Source organism: Priapulus caudatus, unplaced genomic scaffold (genome assembly GCF_000485595.1).
Source record: "Priapulus caudatus unplaced genomic scaffold, Priapulus_caudatus-5.0.1 Scaffold629, whole genome shotgun sequence".
NCBI classification, from domain to species: Eukaryota; Metazoa; Priapulida; class Priapulimorpha; order Priapulimorphida; family Priapulidae; genus Priapulus; species Priapulus caudatus.
In genome coordinates, this window is record NW_014577690.1 from 3,657 (window position 1) to 10,746 (window position 7,090).

The window sequence follows — 7,090 nt, forward strand, 5'->3', positions numbered from 1 at the left end:
ACTGGCACACCTTCTAACCATGGTAACCTCCCATGCGGTATATTCTTACTTCCTATTCAAGCATCAATGCTTGCTATAAATAAAAAATAATCCACCTCTCTGCATAGCTTAATATGCTGGCTTGCTCACTCACCAGCTGTCACACAGTTCACCCTTAACAGCTTCCCAGCCAGTATATACTCGTAACAAATTATTCAAGCAGCATTGCCTGCTATAAATAAATAAAATAATGATCTACCGCTTCGCATCGCTCAGCTGTTATTTAACTACATATTTAAGTCCTGATAGCATTTCGACCAGCATACTCGTAACAACTTATTCAAGCATCGTTGTTTGCTGTAAATAAATAAAATATTAATCTATACTTCTTCGCATCGCTTAGCTGTTGACTTGCACACTCGTGCAGTCCTTATAGCTCGCCAGCCAGCATACTTGAATGAAGTTATTCAAGCATCACTGCATGCTTGCTGTGAATAAAAACTAATCCTCTTTTTTGCGCGTTGCTCACTCTGCATGTTTGTTCACTCATTCTACTGGCCCACCTTTCAACCATGATAGCTTGTGATGCGGTATGTTCCTACCTCTTATTTAAAAGCATATAATGCTTGCTATACTAAAAATCCACTTTTGTGCAAAGCTCACTGATCGTGGTGGCACATTTTTTAACCATGATAAGCTCTCATGCGGTATATATCTAGTTGCTATTCAAGCATTATGCTTGTTATAAATAAAAAATTATCCATTTTTGTGCATAACCCACTTATTCTACGGGCACACCTTTTATAACCATGATAGCTTCCCATGCGGTATATTCATTGTTCCTATTCAAGCATACGTCATTGCTTGCCATAAATAAATAAATAATTCAACTTTGTGCAAAGCTCGCTCATTCTCCGGATACGCCTTCTAATCATTATAACCTAGCTCCCATGCGGTATATTCCTACTTCCTATTCAAGCATAATGCTTGCTATAAATAATAAATAACAAAATCCACGTTTGTGTATAGCTCTCTTATTGTGCTGAGAAATGTTCTAACCATGGTAGCCTCCCATGCGGTATATTCCTACTTCCTATTCAAGCATAATGCTTGCTATAAATAAATAAACATCCACTTTTGTGCATAGCTCACTCATTCTACTGGCACATCTTATAATAATACATATAATATAATAAAAATAGTAAATTATACTATACAAAATAAGTAATTATTTTGTGCAACAGTTGCTCTGGTGACGGTCGGAAAAAGCCTCCCAAATCACCATTTTCCCCAATTTCCAAGGAATCACGTGTTATTAATGTGTCAATTAAATGTGTTTTGTTCCAGGTGTAAAATGGTGCGGAAACCAATTTACGTTTATGCATAGCAACGGCCAGATCTGGCGCGCAAGTGAACACAGGCACAATACGACGCGGGGGGGGGAAAACACAAATACACACCCACACGAACATCTGCGAGCGAGAGACGCGTACACAAGCACCGCACGCACATACACACACATCAACACACACCACACCACACACACACACACACTATACACACACACACACACACACACACACACCAAAACACACACACACATACACACACACACACACATTTACACACACACCACACACGCACAACACACACACATACACATACAACATAAAACACACAGACACACCATACAGCATACACGCATGACACACACACACACACACAACCACACACACCACACACACACACACACACCACACACACACACACATGCACACCACACACACCAACAACACCATGACAGCAATACATTACATAAACACCATACGCACCATACACACACACGCAAACACAATACACACATACACACAGATACACACATACAACACACACACACACATACACACAACACACACACCCAACACACGGATACTGCATACACATACACATACACATACCATCACATTCACAACCACATACACATAACCACATACACATACACAGTACAACACTACACATACACATCACATTACAACATACACATACACAACACATACACCATACACATACACTACCATTCACACACATAACACACATTACACTACACATTACACATACACAATACACATTACAATTACACACACATACACATACACATACACATACACATACACATTACACATACACTACACGATACACTCTACACGTCAATCACATCATCATACACGAGATAAAACACACATAACACAACACCACACACAACACAGTATATATATATATACACATACACAACACGCTACCGGCGCGCACTTGCACGCACGCATACACACGACACACACACACACACACACCCATACATTCACACACCATGCGACACAATACATACAACACATTACACACTTCATACATGCATACAACTACAAACACAGACAACACACACACGACCACACACACACACACATGCACACACACACACACACACAACACAACACACACACACACACACACACACACACAACACACACATCATATATATATAATATATTCCATATATATAATATATAATATATTATATATTATATATTATATATTTACATACATAGCACACATACGCGCACAGCCACGCACGCCACGCCGCACGCTACGGCGCATCGCGCCGCGCGCATATCACGCACACACAAATATCTTTATTATATATATAATCTAGATAAGTTATAGCGGACACGGTTGGAAAATTTTTTGACTCTGTTATTGCAATACAGAACTGTTTCGTGTGGAGCGATAAGCCACATGATCAGTGCCTAATACAGAGTGATCTATTTAGAACATCCCGAGCAGTATAAAAACATCATGCATAATGTCATCTATTGTTCATGCGTGAGCGTTCTAAAGAAATACTATAGATACTAATTAGCGCGTCATTTTCGGTGACTGCTGCGCGTTGGCGCTAAACTGAATTCATTGTAAGAGTTCACAGAACGTTCCTTAATAAGAATTTATCTTTATGTCTGCATTTACTAACGAGTTCGTTTCTCTTGTTCAGTGTCGCGGTCTCAGGTTTGCACAATGTGTAGAACTTCTCTGTTAAGCATAGGTTGCATTTCTTCGTTAAAGCACCACACTACTCGAACACTACGAAGACATGGGTACCAATGTTTTATCTACATTGTGCTACTTTGTATTGGGTTTCTTTCCTGCGAACCTTGGTTGCTAGGCGCTAATAAACGCTATAGTTGGTTAAATCGTAATCACGTTAATAAACATCGGTATGCACATTACATAAACACAATTTTTAATAACATTATAAACATATAATTAATAACAATAATGATAATATTACGCGTTCATCTATACTGTTGGCATTATCTCGACTAATTCCCACTAGTGGCAGCACCGTCCAGTCGCGGTTGTTTTGCAATGTTAACGTAAGCCGGTGTGTGGCCCCTGGATGATCGACAGATCAACACTTCACACTGTACAAACTATAATTTAATAAACCGTCTGCTGAACCGCCGGAAGATTATTTTAAGAAACTAAGGTAGGTGATATAAAAGTTTTAGACATACTGTACACAATAAGCGAGTTCGAAATTACAGCGTTGCAAAGCATATCGAGTATAAATGTAGGTTAAGCCATAGGCGTATAAAGAAATCGCGGTACTGACCTAGCTGTACTACTAAAGGGGTGTATAGCCAGCCTTTCCAAGATGGGGGATTCCTTCCAAGAGGGGGGATTCCAAACCTACTAGTACTATATACTAATAAAATTTCGTTAAAATTTTCGTTTCATGCTTTTATATACATACTGTATCAGATATGTGCTATTTTGATACAAACCAGGGGGGATTCCGGAATGCTTGGAATCATGCACCCCTGGCTACGCCCCTGTACTAGCTACTAGTAATAAGTAAGTGAATTAATTAGTAAATAAGTATCTAGGAAGGTAGGTCAGTACGCACGCACGCGTCGTGATTGTAACCTAACATTCTATTGCTTCTCTTCCCATTTTCAACGGCCTGTAACAATTATGCTGATCTTATACAATATGTAGATAGTCGTACATTTTATAACAATATGTTTTAAGCCTGTACCAAGACTTATAGAACTATTACTTTGTTTATATATATATATATATCTATATCTACATCTAACTATCTATGACTTCTTTTATATTTTTCAGCGTTTATTTCTTTTTAGGGTCTCGTGTATCCTGCTGCTACTGGGTTTGATATTTCCTTTTTTCTCACATTTTACATATATATAGTCTTAGTCGCTCGTTCTCTATAATACTCTTCCATTACCTCATGTTATAGAGCCTACCTTAATTAACTTCTATTTATAGATACTTATATATGCTGACATGGTCCGGGAATAATAATCTGAACTAGGGAAAAATTTGTACAGCGTTTTTTTTGTAAGCGTACGCTACAACATATGCTTGTTTACTGCAGATATTTTTGTTGTCCACGTAGAATCTTGGAACGGAGGCGTCCCACACTGACGGCAGATGCAGTGGGTAAAATAAAGACTAGAGGCAGAAAATGAAGAAAGTACACGTGGAAAGAATCTTTTGCTAATCGCGACTTCTGGTTATGTATAACGTTTATGCACCGATCAAGCGCGTAGCCACGGGTGGGGGGAGGGTCCTGGGGCCCTAGGACCCCACCAATCAAAAAAAAAATTTAGAGCTGCAGAACAAATAGTATTGTCAACAAAACAGCGTCTAAATTGATTTTAAAGCACTATTTTTACATTTAAATCAACAACAAAAATTCATACCACCTTGTTACTCGCTCGAGGACCCCCCAATCCAAATTCCTGGCTACGCCCTTGGCACCGATGCCTACTCGTGTGCACAAATTCTCAGTATGCTATAGCGTGTCCTGCTGCTTCGTAGTTCGACTTTCCGTTCTTTCTTTAAATATTCGCTCCGTTATATGTTAGTCGTTCTTTAGTTTTCTTCCGTTACACTTACAGCGCTGAACCAACCTCATCCTCTGTTTGTGTACATCCCGTGCACACACTTCCTGAGTTAACTCGAGCGGGTGCCCCTACTAGTTAGGACTCGAACACGATTGCGCACCGTATGTTTGTAATCGGTGTAGACTTGAGTTTCTTTTCAGCAGAGATTTTTGTCGACCACGTAGAATCTTGCCAGCACGATGAGGAGCGGTGCCATCACCACGGGCTGATGCAGGAGGAGGCAGAAAAAATCATCATCATTGTAAAAGTGAAATAAATCCTTCGCTATTTTACGCCTTCTCGTCATTTCTGACGACTATGCGCCAACACCGCATCGCTCAACATACATATAATATACACAACACGAATATACTCGCATCGCGGACGCGACTATCCAGCAACATGAAGCATGCATCGCATTAACTACGGGAACCGCTGGGTAGATAGGCGAGAAACCACGATATACGAGAAGAAGATGAAGAAAAAGAAGAAGAAGAAGACGAAGAAGAAGAAGAAGAAGAAGAAGAAGAAGAAGAAGAAGAAGAAGAAGAAGAAGAAGACGAACACACCCCACCCACGAAGACGCAGAGAATGAAGGATCCCGCCGCGCGTGGAAGAATCGCAGTGGTTCTGTCGCTGGGACTGATGTTGATTGTGGGGCTTATCAACGGCCACCATGTACATATAAATCCGATGCACGATTTATTGTAGCCGCGTTTGAGGAATACATGCACACTGTGGAAAATGTTTTGTGTTGTAAGCCAGTGCAATATTTGTGTACGGATAGCTGCTGATATTGGACGGTTTAGAAGTAAAAGTAAGTAGATGGCAGCTGAACAGGACCTACTGCATGCTGGCGACACAATTTATGTGTACATTACACACTAACACTAACACTAACTCTAACTTACACTACACTAACACTAACACGTGACTAAGACATAACCCCGAAATCGCACAGCCATATAACCATAAACCTAATCATTTCCGCTTAATGCACTATTATATTCGTGCGCTCAGCAATAGTAGGTCCTTTTCAAGTGGTCTCCACACAAGAAGCCAAGCGCTAATAGATGGCAAATTAGCAGCGAGCAAATATAAGCCTACTGTGTTCGATCAATATAGATTTAGAACGAGATAGGGAGCCGAGTGGGATAACAACATCAGAATATATCAGAACAATAAAGAAGAACAACACAGAAATAATCAGGAACATGCAGATAGTAAAAGAGTAACCGAACAAATTGCGCAAAATGATCGGCAAAACGGGACAAGTTAATACATATAACATATATCTTCGTGAAGCTGGTAACGCATATTGATGCCCTTGCGATGCTATTGTAGCAGGATCTCCAGGACGTCGGCGGCATATCGTTCTCGTACAGATAAGATACAATATTAATGAAATTAGAACATTAATAACATGCTACTGATGTGGATATAATTATTATTGCATTCCATTACAATTAGTATTAATGCGAAAGGCAAATCTATAGCATATATTGACCGATAATCGTACGATATGCACAAGATTCGGGTACAAATTTCATAAAATGTTGGTACAATTTGCGATGAAAGGAACAACGTATGTCTGCGGGAATGTAACATCAAATTACACGTGCGAATGCGGGAACAATTAACATAATATACGCTGACACAATATCGTTAAGTAATGGGTTAATAAGTGTAATCGTAAGTAATCGCTGCAAATATAATTATCAAAACATACTAGCATTTGTGTAATAAATTACTCTCGCACAAAGTACATATTTAAATCACAAACAAGACCAACCCTAACGATACGAGGTTATAGGATACGTTTGGTCGATGCAAATAGGCGTGATATATATACGTATAGTGAGAGGCGTGTGCGCTATTGGCAAAAAAATGTTAGGTAATCAGGATAATTTTATTCTCGTATAAATACACCTTAAAACGAAGCATTTGTTAAAATTACAGGACGTGAACGCAGCAATCGTTGGCAAAACAATTTCTCACAAAAAGGATCGTATTAGATTATAATAATGTTAATTAGGATAATAGTAACTGGATAATTATTCAGTAACATTAACATTACATTACGGTACAAATAAGGGTAAAATGTAGAAATCATTAACAACAGTCCTAGTAATAGAAAGTAAAGAAACGTA

General features: G+C 39.2%; 1 protein-coding gene across 1 annotated transcript in view; it reads left to right on the top strand.

Annotated features, from left to right (window-relative positions):
- The first annotated feature begins 3,384 nt into the window (after positions 1 to 3,384).
- LOC106812275 (estrogen sulfotransferase-like) overlaps positions 3,385 to 7,090 on the top strand; it is a 22,157-nt gene continuing 18,451 nt past the window's right edge. The window contains exon 1 of the mRNA XM_014816107.1: positions 3,385 to 3,517. The gene's annotated coding sequence lies outside the window, so the exon portion shown is untranslated. The remainder of the gene's footprint in view (positions 3,518 to 7,090) is intronic.